This window comes from Drosophila ananassae, chromosome XR (genome assembly GCF_017639315.1).
Source record: "Drosophila ananassae strain 14024-0371.13 chromosome XR, ASM1763931v2, whole genome shotgun sequence".
NCBI lineage: Eukaryota > Metazoa > Arthropoda > Insecta > Diptera > Drosophilidae > Drosophila > Drosophila ananassae.
The window spans coordinates 19,100,904-19,114,782 of NC_057932.1; the positions used below are offsets into that span (position 1 = coordinate 19,100,904).

The window sequence follows — 13,879 nt, forward strand, 5'->3', positions numbered from 1 at the left end:
TATTGATCATCCCCTGCAGTGTCCTGCTGCACCCTGCACCTTCATCCTTTCGCAATCCATTTTCGCCTCTCTCTCTCTCTCTCTCTCTCGTTTTGACCAATGTCACAAATTAAAATTTATTTTCCGACAATTTTTTATTTAAAGGTTTGCTGCCGTGGGAGGTCCTGAATGCAAAGAGGTAGAGAGAGGCATCTGGATAGCAGATGGTTGGAAATCGCATTCAAAAATTCAGAGCTTATTGCCAATCGGAGGAATAAAAATTATTCAAATGTTCAAGATTGCAAAATAAAAAATAAAAATTAAAAACATATTCCATTTTATAAATTATTTGATTATTTTTAAGCTCGCTTTGTTTGCCAATTCCCTTTTAATCGAGTTTATTTTTCGAAAATCAATAATTTGTGCCAGCCCATCTGGCGTATGCGTAATCTCTTGAAAAATAAATCAAGCATACGCCCTGTGGTTGCTTGCTCCTTTTGTCCTTTAAGTAAGGGCATTCCGATTGCCACTGGATACCCCGCACGCAGTCTCCCTCCTCCTCCCCAGTTGTGTTATCCTTTTTTATTGTTGTTCTTGTCACATTTATGCACACTTAATGGCAGCGACAATCGACCTATGAATGTCCTTAGCCTTGGCCATCGTTTGGTTTGGTGGGGCAAGAGGGGCGTAGAGGGGAGAGGGGGAGAGGAGAGTGGGAGGGGTAGAGGGGTAGACGGGTGGTTGCCCCGAAAAGGAAGCAGCAAGACACACTCAACTGCTGCAGTTTCACAATGCGCCATTATGCTACCAAAGGATAATTCTCCTTAAAATCGAATTCATGATATCCTTTTTGAAAGGATTATGGGGAATATTTATATTAATTTAATTCAACTTATATTTTTAATTTTATTAAAAAATAATATTTAAAAGTCAAAGAAGAGGTTACTAATTCTCAAGTTAATATATCTTTTAGTATAAGAAATAGATCTGAGCTCTTAAAAGGGTTAAAAAAAGGATATAAATTGTATAATTATTTACTTTTTATATTTTCTCTCTGAAATTGGCATCTAAAAAAAATACTACACCATTTTAGTATGCTAAAATACCACCAAAAATACTAAAATACTGTACAAGTACCGGTTATAACTATTTCTTCTTAATAAAAGTACTTTTCCAGACCCCTTTTTGAATAAATATAATAAAAACCTTAAACTATATATTCTTTTGAGACCATATCCTTGATGAAAAATAAAATATATTTTATAGAAAAACAAACCCCCTACCACATACTCCCTTAAATACTATAAGGTATTGAAACAATAAACAGAAATTGTTCTGCCACCGAGCGACCGAGTAGACCAGGTTGTCGTCGTTTGTTATTTTTTGGGCTCGGTTTTTCGGGTTTTCGGGGCCTCTTTTTGGTCATTTTTGGAGGGGCTGGGTATTCGGCGTATGGAGGATGCAGGATGCAGGACGGAGGACGGAGGATGGAGGATGGAGGCAGGCGGCAGGATGGAGGAGAGCATATTGAAAAATTGTTGTTGTAGGAAAAACCCATTTGGCTATTGTTTGTCATACTTTGGACGGCAGCCGTTGCCGATGCTTTTCCCCCTCCTGCCTCCTGCCATATATCGGAGAGTCCTGCTAGAGTCCTTGTGCTCCTGTTTCGGTTCCTGTTCCTGCTGCAGTGGATTTTTAATAAATGACTTATGTGTATACACCGCGGGGCTAACTGCTGCTTTCCACGTTTGTATATGGGAGAGGGAGTGGGTGGTGGGTGGTGGGTGGTGGTTGGGTCGGTTTTATCCCAGATTCCCCCTTTGCACCACCTCTTAACCCTCTACTACCAATAGCCCCTCCCTTAACCCTCTCTATTTTCCGGTTTGTTTGTGCTTTTAACGAGCCCAGCTGCGTGCCGGTTGCGAAAATCGCTTTTAAAAATAATAACAATGTTGTTTGCCACCCGTTACCGTTACACAGACACGCCCTCCGCCCCTGCCACTGCTATTGCCACTGCCATTGCCACGCCCCCTATCTCATCTGGTTTTTAGCGCAAAAATTCTAGGGCCAAAAATAGAGGGTTAACGAAATTGGCCAAGCCATTTAGCGACGTCTAATGGCCGAGTTCCAAATGGAATCGCCAACCGCACTCGAAATGTGTCAGGACGCTCTAGTTCGCTAGTTTCCCAGTTCGACAGCCCCAATTACGAAAGCCAATCGAATATCTGTGCTAGTTGCTGCTAATTTTGGCTTAAATATTATCCGTTTATTTAAGGGGCTTGTTGGCTCAAATTTGATCATTTTTAAAGGCTTTCGCTTAAGGATCTAATGTCCATAGAGAAAGTTAGAAACTGGGGGATCGGGGGATGCAGAAATCTTATTATATTCCTCACTTTTCCATTTCAAAAGAGGTCTAGGTCTAGGTCTGTCCATTTATAGAACTTCCAATAATTCGGGATTATATCTCAACTAATTCTTTTCAAGATCAACCGTTTATATTCCTCAAAAAATAATAAAAACAGTTGAGAAAAAGCAGTACAGTATTTTTTTTATAAATTTGTAGAATTACTTTGCAGAAAAAAAATATTTATTTAACTTAAATCCTAACATTTCTTATTTTTTCTGAATATTTTTTAAGATTTTTATTTAAAACTCCTCCCTCCAAACAAAAAGAAACTTAAAAAACCCCATCTTTTATGCAAATTTTTCTTCGCATTTCCGATAGCCTTTCCGAAAAAAAAAAACAAAAACAGAAAGTTCGTCTTGGTTTACGACTCCCCGGAGATCAATAGGCCAAAAGTCAGTGTTTGGGCCTTCTGTTTCGGCCCATTCCGAGTGTTTAAATATTTAAGAATCTGTTTTTAGACTTAAAGTCAAACAGGAATGCCATTAATTTGGGGGAATCAGACTCCATCTCGGTTTAATTGGCTCTGGCCGAGAGTCCGAGAGAAGTTTCCATTTAGTCTGGCCTTTGTTTTCCTTTGCAGTTGCTGCCACAATCCCCACAATCACAGCCACAACTAATATCCCTGTTATCCTTGGTCCTTGCTTCACTCTCCTATCTATTTTTTTTTTTGTTTGTCCATTTTTATGTTTTTGCTATTTTTGCAGCTAATGAAAACATTTGCCGGAGCAGAACGAATACGAATACGGGGATGCGAGTAGTTATTAAAATATTTTCGTCTGTGTCGTCTGCCAATGACATTTACAGGCTCTGCTAACTAGCAGGACATTTACTCTCACATACACACACACACACACACTTAGACACACTCAGACACACTCACACACATGTGACAGAGGCCATTTTGTTTGGGGAGGGGGAGGGGCTGAGGCAAACGTTGCTTTTGGGGTTTGTTAGCTTTAAAGTGCAACTTATTTACCTGAGCTGGTCGGGGGCAGGGGCTAGGCAGGGACTTTCTCCCTTTTCAGGACATACACAGCACACCCCCCCCCCCCCTTTATGGCTTGTGTTTGCATCCTGCCACGCCCCTCCCTCTCCCCCTCCACCGACGCCGACGCCCCTTGACGAACCCTTATTTTCACCTGTGAGTTGAATGCTAGTAGGCCCGCATAAATGACGCACTGCACGAGAGTCCTTTTCGGGGCTCCGAGTGTCCTGCTGCTATTGCCGCCCCCTTCCCCCCTCTTGCTACGCCCGCTCTTTGGCTTTTCCTTTGCTTGCACATCCATACCCTTTAATCCTTCAAATCCTGCGGGTTGTATCTACATTTTAGTGGTATTCTTTCTTAAGATTTCTTGATTTTCTTGATTTGTTTTCCAAAATTTTTGTTGTTAAAAAGGTTTCAATTTATTTAAATAAATTATTTAAGAGAAAATATGCAGCTATTTTTTAAGAGTTTATTCTATTTTTTAATGATTTTTTTTTTAAAGAGAAACTAAGTTAAGATGTCTGTAAATATATGTAAATAATAAATAAATCGCTTTCCATTTTCTAAGCTATAGAGCTACTTTATAGACTTTAAATAAATGTTAAATATATTTTACTAATTTAAGACAAAAAAAAACAATAATCTAAAAACAAACCATTATTTGAAAAACAAAAAAAAAAATAGCTTAAAATTTATTTTTCTATTTCTAAATATAATATATATATTTTTTTTATTTATTTTTAAAGAAAAACTTGCCTATTTTCTAGCATTTTAAGTATAATATCTTAAATACCATAATTTTAATACTATTTTTATATTACCAATTTCTAGGATATTATTTTAGCCAGGTTTGTTTCTTTTTGCTCCTCCCCTGGCACTCTTCTCCCTCACAGACCGCCTTGTCCTTTTGCCATTTTAGCCTTTGTCCTGTGTCCTGTGTCCTGTGTGTGTTTATGCTGATTTTAATCAACGATTTTAACGTGAGCATTTGTTTGTCATTTACAGTTATTGCAGCATAAACATACACATACACACACACACACACACACCAACACACATTCACACATTTATTGGCTTGCATAAACAGGTGAAAAGAGACAGGGACAATATGGCAGATAGAGATAGCACCAGACTCGTTTGCATATTGCATATTTTTATTTAGGCATTTTTTTTTTATGGAAATAAATTTTATTGCTCAATATTAAACTGGGAATAAAAAAGAGAAATCGTTTAAGCCAATGTTGAACTCTCACTCTTTTTGTTTGCCATTTGCCCTCCAGTTTAAATAGAATTATTAAGCAAATAAAGTGAATACAAATTAAAAACCATTTTATATTCCATTTTTCCTTTTTACCTTTTTTTTTTTTTTTTGGTTGTTGTTTAATAATGAAATTATGTTGAAATTTAATAAAAACACATATTTAATTGAATTGGAAATTGCAATTGCAGTTCGTTGGTCACTTTTGGCTCTCAAGCTTAACACTATTTATTTTCTGGCATGTCCTGATAGTTCCTCGATAGTCCTGCCCCTCCCCCCCCCCTGGGTGGGGAGTCCTGGAATCATAAACATAATTTACATGAAAAGCCGAACGAACCTCTTTCTGGCCATAAAACGCAGACTCGGCGACGATTTCCATTTTCCATTTTCCAATAGTAAAATTCAAGTCTCCCCCCCCTCGCCAGTGGCGTAGGTTCCAAGGGGGTTGGAGGACGTGTGGGGGGGGGGGGGGGGCTAAAGGATGCAGGATGTTAAACAAATGACTGCCAGTGGCACAAGTAAATCAATTGGTTGCCATTTGTATGCGTGGCGTAAGAGTGGGGCAGATAGGTCCTTCCCGCCAAGAGTTCGAACCTCCAAGTCCTTTTTTTTTTCATTTTTTAAGCCTCCATATTTTTCCTATATTTTCCAAAAAAAAAAAGAGCAAGGGAGGAAGGGGGGATGAGAACAGCTGCTGCCATAAATAGCGGAAAAACGGAGCAGCAGACCCGCACATGTTATCCTCTCCCAGTCGCCCCCTCCCCCCATCGTCCTGTTACTTTAAGGTGTAAGTCAAACTAGTGGGCGTGGCAGGGCCCCAAACACAACCTCCTCTCCAGATCCTCGTCCCTCCTGCTCCCCCCTCAGTGATGTAGCAGCATTTTATGCGCAAATGCAAATTAAATTTTCACCGTATTGCAAAAAAAAGGAAAATCGGCGGGAAAAACGGCGGAAAAACGCCTTGCCACGCGGCCACAGTCACAAGAATGTGGGCGGTTATACGGCTGTACGGTCGTATGGTCGGTGGGCGTGGCCGTAAAGAATGCCGGAATGGGTAATCTTCAATTTTTGGGTCTATGGGTCCTCTGCCCGAAAATGGAAAAGGGTTTCTTGGCTTCCTGGAATCAACGGCACTTTGGGGGCTTTTTATTAAATTAAGTCAAGTTAAGTGTGAAATAATAGGAGCTTGGCTTTAAATTATATAAAATAATAAATATTTATTTATCTATTGAATAAATGTTATATTGAAAATGATGATTCAACTACTTAGTTGTCTTCCAATATTTCCAAAAGAAATATCTTTCAAACTTGTTTTCTAAACTTTATTTGAATATTATTGTTTTTTTTTAATTTCTTTAAATTTTTATTTGAGTTTTGAAAGAATTCCCGACTTGAAATCTATTTATCATAAAATGGAAGAGTTACTTTATTTAAAAAAAAAAAAAAAATTTTTTTAAAAATTATTTTTCAAATATTAATTAAAAAAAAAAATTCCCTCGATCGAGTCGCCTTATATAGTCTTGGCTAGAATCGGTTGCGAATTATAACAAGTGGTCTATTTTTGGAAAAATATATTTTTTGGCTAAAAATACTATTTAAAGGCTGAAATTAAACTTCCAATGATAAAACAGACAGACTAAAGGTGAAAATAAGCTTAAGTTCTGGACCTATCTGCGAGTTGTTAAACATAAAAATAATACATTTCAGTTTGAAAGATATAGTCTATTGATATAATCTTGTTAGACTAACTACTCCAACCTCCTATTTAAATAAGAATACAACCTAAAAGCCAAACAAAACCTCTAATTCAATAAAAAGCCCACAAAGGGCATTACCAATTCCTCTTGGCCTTCTTGACCATCTTCCCTCCTTCCCCTGGCCAGATTTTCTGAGGCGTGTTCTTAGATTTTCTGAGGATGTTTTCTTAAGGATGGCTCACGTTTTTGTGGCCATGTTGTTGTTGTTGTTGTTGTTGCTGGCACTGCCTACACATTTTATTGTGGCTTAAAATTTACGCCAAGAGCAATAAAATATTTTAATGGCCGCATAAAACGCTGCAGCATTTGTAAATAAAATCTGGCTCGCTGCTCGCCGCCAGGAAATCGGAGGGCTTAGCTAAGAAAACAGAAATAACTGGAGAGGAGTCCTGTCTTGTGTTCTGTCCTTGTAGCTGATTTTACATTCGACTACCGCCCACATTCTTCCTATTCCCCCCTCCCCCTAATACCCATTCCCCCTTTCAGTTACCATTTTTTATGGCCGCCCGCGTGCAATTTGGCAAATGAAAATCGCCCGGGAAACGCACAGGCGTTTATAAACGCGTCGAGCAGTAAATTTCACTTTATACTTTCACATCAAACACTTTGCTTTCCTTTTAGCCTTTTTTTTTGTGTGTTTGTTGCTTTGTTGTTTTGTTGATTGTTTGTTTGCTTTTGTTGCAGCTACAATGGGTATGTAATTAAAAAGTTTTCTCAAGAAATTCAATCAACCAAACTCGCAAACCGTCTACCTCCGCCTTCCGCCTCCCGCCTCAGTCTCTCCCTCTGTCCGCCCACAAAGCCACGCCCACAATGTAAACAATGAAGCCAATTAAACGCTCATTAAGTGCACATTCCCAGGAGATAAAGTAAAAGGTCCTGGAAGGAGCATCCACATCGCCATCCGCATCCGCATCCGCATTCCCATTCCCATCATCGTCATCGTCCTTCAGCTTCTCGAGTTAATTTTTTAAAGCACAGCTTTGGGCGCTCAGGTGGATAAGAGAACAACAAACATAGAAGAGAAAAGGATATCCGTAAACAAGCAGTAGTTTAAATACTCTTATTAAGAGCTAAAAAAAACTGACAGAGAGTTGGCTTTTAAAGTGAAAGACTAGGAGACGTAGAAGTAGACAATTACTTCAAAATACAACTTATTTGTTGCAGATTCTATTACCAGATATTAGTTATTGGTTGCTAGTTACTAGTTGTTCTTTGATAGATACTAGTTACTAGATACTAGTTACTAGTTACTAGTTACAAGTTCTGAACAAGAAAATACTAGTTACTACTTATTAGTCACTATCTATTAGTTGTTCTTTAATAGGTACTAGTTATAACTTCTAATAAAACAATGCTAGTAGCTAGTTATTGGTTACTAGTTACTTTTTCTTTGTTAAAAAGTACTAGTTACTAGTTATTAGTGACTAGTTCTTAGTTATTCTTTGATAGATACTAGTTACTAATTAAGACACTTAATTAGAACATAAATCAGACATTAGAAATCCATATATATGTATTATATTTTGGTTAGGCTTACATTGTATATACACTTCATGTGATGTTAAGGTACTTATTTGATGTACAGATTCTTCACTTAATAAATATAAAACAAAAAACAAAAATACTAGTTACTAGTATTAAATAAGAAAATACTAGTTACTAGTTATAATTTAATAGTTACTAGTTACTTTTGAGTTATTAAAAACTACTAGTTACTAGTTATAAGTAATTATCTTTACTAGTTACTAGTTACTTATGAAAAGAAACTCCTTTTGAAAACTCAATATACCCTCTTTTTAGTAAAGAGTATAGCGCAAAAAAGGAAAAAAAAGTAGGATGATAAAGCAACAGCAACTGAAAGTGCAGTGAAAGGTAAAAGTTTCCCCAACAAGAGAACTTGCTCCACAAAATTCAGTTCCTTATTCAACGAATTTTCTCGCCACCTACCATCCCATAACCCTGCCACCCACAATTCGTGCCCCTTTTGGGATTCGCCCGTTAAGCCCGTTAAGCCCGTTTGCTGCTTAAACACAAATGAAGTCAATAAACACACCCACTAAATGAAATCGGAAACGGATATTGAAACGCCCCGAGGACCCCAAGGACTCAAGGCTTCCAGCACCCATCTCCCAGAGTGAAACCCAAATCCAATTCATTTGTATCAAGTTTCGATTTACGCGAGCAAACAATTAAATTTGTGTGGAAAATAAGCAAAGGATAAACAAGATGGAATAGAACTCGGGGCTAGGGGGGTATCCTTGATTTAAAATATTATTGATCGATTCGCTCGATTGGTTTACATATTTTATGAAACATTTTTTCGCATTTTTCACATTTTTTGCTCGCCCACTTTTGTGCTCCACTTTCACAGATTTAACTTCCAATCAATGGATGCCACTCAGCGAGGGGGCCTCTTAAATCTTCTTAGACCCTAGGCATGCCTCCCCTGAAATCCTCCGGCCAGGACTAAGCCTAAGGAAGCCCTCCTCCCCACCACCACCACCACCCCCACCACTCAGTGTACATTCTTTTCCGTACTTTCAAGAATATTTGATACACGGGTGGGTCTCCATTCTTCTCGGCATAAGCTTGCTTACTTATCATAAGGAACAGTTACAGTTAAATTTAAGTGACTACCATTCGAGGACCCCCCTCCAGGACCTCCCCCGCCCCTCCCTCTAGGAGGCTCGGCTCTTCCTTCTTCGTCCTTCGTCCTACGTCGATGCGTCTTAGCCACTTCCATGCGATTTTGTCAATTTCGTTTTACGCGCTGCGACTTTTAAATAAAAAGGATGATTTCTAAGGATACACCCCCTTGCCCCCTTCCCTGGCACTCCCCCTCCCTACTCCCCTGCAATCGTGAAACCTCTTCCATATGCTCATTGATGGCTAAAATCCGTGTGTGATGTCTTCTCCGTCAAAATGTGTGCACACACATTTCGTATTTTGCACGCAGCCACGCCCCCTCCAATCCATTCCGCTTCTGGGCGGAGGAGATAGATGAGGAGGAGGGGGTGCTCCTCATCCATAAGATGCAGAAGAAGAAGAACAAGTCATAGAATTCTCGCGTAGACAAAAGAAATTCCAGAAGATGCAACTTCGATTTCAATTGAGTCAAATGCAACTTGACAACGCTGACGCTGCTTTGTAAGTTGCTACGCTCTTCGCTAGTCCCTCCACCCCCCTCTAGATTTCACCCCATTTGGCCCACTTTCTGGGTAGACTTTCCACACCCACCCACACCCACACTCACACACACACACTGTCTCTTAGACAAGTTCTTCACAATGTGTGTGTTACATCAAAGTCATCGACAAGTCGACTCTGGCAGGATCACTCGAAGAAAACTACTAGTTACTTTCCATTATTGAATAGTTTTTAGTTACTAGTTATTAGTTACTAGATACTGATTTCTTGATTTCTACATACTAGTTACTCGGTAGTTATTAGTTGGTAATAATTCGGTACTGTTTCCTAGTTTATATATTCCAATAATTACCTAACAGTTACTAGTTTCTTATTAAATATACTCGTTACTAGTTATTGGTTACTAGTCACTCGTTTCGAGTCAAATAATTCTTGTTATTAGTTACTAGTTATTGGTGTCTCGTTAATAGAAAGAAACTAGCTACTAATCTCGCTACTAGTTCAAAATTACTAGTTCCTAACTACCAGTTACTAGTCACTAGTCACTCGTTTCTCTCCCAGTGTCAGTACTAAAAGGCAGCTGAAAAGGCAGGTGATTTGCCACTTAGCTGCTTACCTTTAAATGCCAAACAAGGCGACACGAAGGAGGCGTGCCAGCCGGAGATAGAAACGGAGACAGCCACGTGACGGAGACAGCGGGGTGAGTGCGGGTGTAGAGAGAGAGGCGAGTGCAAATGGATGGATGAGAGAATCCGCTGACGGATGAGGAGTGCAACCAGGACGATGAAGACATATGCTAATCCACACCGAAGGTAACCATCGTCAATGGATGGCAGCCATCAGTTCAGGAGGAAACGAGTAGCTCCTTTTGACTTTAATGCCAATTCGGATGCGTTTTTGCATCAGCTTATGGCTTGAGAGATGCTAAGTTTTTCCTTTAAAGGCTTGAAATCATGCATTCTTTTAAATATTTATTATTTTTAGGTATTAGAAAAGCCTACTAGGCTGTACTATTTTTTCTTTTGTCGAGAAAGTGTCGAGAAAATCTCCTAATGACTGAACACAGCCTCTCGGGGGGGGGCCTGTTCTTAAGAAGGAGGATGGTTGAAAACTTTGCCATTGCTCCCCTTTTGTATTTGTGTGGCAAGTTGCAGGTTGCCAGTTGCAAGTTGCCAGTTGCCAGTTGCTAGTTGCCAGTTGCTAGTTGCCAGTTGCTAGTTGCCCGTTGCAAGTTGCAAGTTTTCCATTCCATTTTCCAGTTAGTTTGCCAAGCCGAGGCAGTTTGAAAGTCGCAACCTGAATGATTGCCATTTAGTGTGGCACTTGCAACTAATTCGAGATCGCTGAGAGCTGCAGACAGATTTCATTATTTATGCACTTGTGCCTGTGTCTGTGTCTCTGCCAGTGTGCCTGCCTTTCAGCCAAAACAATTAACTTTGTTTTTCGCCAACATTTTCACGCCATTTTCTTCTCACTTTTATTTACGAATATTTCTATAGTCCAAAGTGCAAGTTTTTCCCTCGGGCTTTTTTGTTTTTTCTTTTTGTTTTTGGCTATTGCTTTTTGGTCCTTGGACGAGGACGAGGAGGAGGAGAACTGGGTCCAGTCTTCGCACCTTTTGGCGCCAAACCTCTTCTTCATCAACGCCCTGGCCTGGCCGGGCGGAAAGTTTTCGGCCAAAGAAACCAAAACACTGACTGGCCAGAGAAATTCGAGAGCCGGGCAGAGGCAGGCAGCTCTAATTGAGTTATTTGTGCAACTCGGCCCCCAGCAGGTAAGCAGCAATTAACCGCCAGTCGTCGGAGAAAAGCGGAAAGCTCACCTGCCACTCTGCCACTCTTGCCTCCTTGCCACCTTACCACCTTGCCACCTTGCCGCGTTGCGGAAGAAGTAGTGCCTGCCACTCTAAAGTCACTCAAAAGTGCACTGAACTAATGGTTATATACGAGTATATGCCATATACTAGCACTCTTCATCAATTTGGGTTAATTTGATTGGACGAATTAAGGCAGGTGATTTGCAGAGAATTTCAATTTACATTTTTCTTGCATTTTTTTAAGGCTTTAATATTTTGACAAGAGAGCTTAAGAATAGGCTACTTCTATGGCACTTTTTTGCTTTTCTTTCCAAGAGTTTTATTTAGCAAGACTTCCTATACCAATTTTCCCACAAATCCTTAAAGATTTAGGCTACTTTAGTAGGTATTTTTTATATATTTCAACAAACACTTCCTCTAACCTTTTCTATAAGTCATATCCTTGTTATCCTTGAAATTGTTAAAAAGAAAGGTCCAAACCAAGTAGAAATCTGTCAGAAGAGTCTGAAAGGAACTCAGAGCAGTACCGGGTACCATAAAATGAAAAAATTATAATCTACAGACTGCTCATTTTTCTCAATAAATATTTCCAATAAAAATATATCCAAGTCTCCCAATAATCCAAGCCTCTAGAAAGTCTCATAAAGCCCCTGACCTGCCATTTTCCCCCACTTATTTTTAAGACCAACCGGAAAGCAATTAAAAATCTCTTTTTTTAATAAAAAAAAAACTGCAATCATCAATGCCTGAGAGGTCAGTTTGCAATCAGCTTTCTGATTCTCTGACCCGAATCACCGCATCTCCCCGAGCTCATTAACCCTTGTCAGCCATTCCAAGATAGCCATTACCAAGGGGGACCCGACCTTGACCTGTCCAAGTCCTCTTTCTGGCCAGACGGTTATTCGGGATTTTAATTTTCTATTTTCCATTTTCCATTTTCCATTTTGGCCATAAATTGCAATCCCGTTCCAATTAGTTGCGAATGCCATTGCCGCCAAGGTCAATGGCCCTTTTCGATTCAGGATTCGGGATAAGAAGAGTCCTGGCACAAAATAGCAAAAAAAAAACAAAAAAAAAGGCCACAGGATATGGCCTGGGATAAGGATGTTAATGGCCATGGAAATGGAAATGGCAATGCCAACGGGAGTTGGAGTAGTTCTTGGCCATTAGGCGTGCGCTGCAGGCTTAATTAATCATGGCTAAGTGAGTCTAACCAAAAAAAAAAAACAAAAAAGCGCCCAAAAATACAAGAAAATAAGAAGGGAAAAAAACTATTAGACATAAATGTGATTTTTCCGTGGCTTTCTCGTTTATCGCTTGCTTTTTCGTTTCCGCTTTTCTTTCCATTTTCCCCTCCTCACCGCCTTTCCTGTCTCCTGGCTCCTGGCGTCCTCTGTCCACCATCTTTTGTCCGTTAGCCTTCGCACAATGGACGTTTCCGGCTAGTTGGCATTACACTCTAAATAATTACCAAGTTCTAATCATATTTAATTTTTTTTTAAGAATTTTAGTCTCATAAGGAAATATTTCTTTTAAGAGAAAATACTAAAAAATAAATCAATTTGTAAGTCTATTAACGTCAATTTTTTGGTCAAAAGTATATACATTTTTTAAAGTTTATCTTAAATTTTTTGAATATTGCTCTGATTAAGAAATTTTAATTTGAAAAAGAAATGAAGTCTATTTTTAGGTCAACTTTTCTTAATATTTTCTTTTTCTTCCCACTTTAATAAACTAATTTTTACTTTCATTTTAGTGACTTTTATTACTTTTAATGATTAATTTTAGTTTTTTAATGAAACGTTTATATTTTTTTCAGGTTTTGAATATTTGTAATATGTTAATTTTAATTTTTTAACAACCCAACCTTAAAATCTCTATAAATTTTATACTTTTTCTCTTAAAAATCATTTAAATATCCTTTATTATTAATTATTTATTTCTGAATTAGAAATTTAATCAAAAGCCTCAAAGCCCTAAACTCTAAAAACTTTTCTCTCAGTGCTGGCAACGCCATAGAGGACAGCGCACAAATTACTTAAAGATAGATAGAGCCACCGGATGAGGTGAAGGATGTGGCAGCAGGAGTCAAAGGGGAAGGTGACAGGAGCCGGCAGGAGGCAGGAGGCAGGGGCAGAGAACGCGACCGAGGACTAAGGAGCCAAGTGGGCGGGGCCAGCCAGGCAACGACGCGTTATTTCCGTTTCCGGTCCAGCATTCAACACTCGCATCGAGCCGCATTGAGTGATGAAGTTTCGCAGTCGTTCTTGCCGCCTTTCGCCTTCTGCCCCTTGGCCCGGACCACGCCCCCTAAGCCACCAACCGCCCACCCATAATCATTGTTTTTTTTTTTTTTGTCTCTGTTCTCTGTTCTGTTTTGTTGTTGGGCCAAGTGATAAAATGTTTTATGTGCTCGAGTGTCTGATAACAATAAATAACGCCATCAGGACGAAAAGGACTCTGAAGCGGAGGGATGCCAGAGGGGGGAGGGGGGGAAGCCCTGGCATGTAAACAAATTGGTGTTGAA

At 39.3% G+C, this 13,879-nt stretch overlaps 1 long non-coding RNA gene across 3 annotated transcripts in view; it reads right to left on the bottom strand.

Annotated features, from left to right (window-relative positions):
- The window catches only part of LOC116655128, a 45,986-nt gene that overhangs the window by 28,683 nt on the left and 3,424 nt on the right, over window positions 1-13,879 (bottom strand). The gene's annotated exons all lie outside the window — the stretch shown is intronic.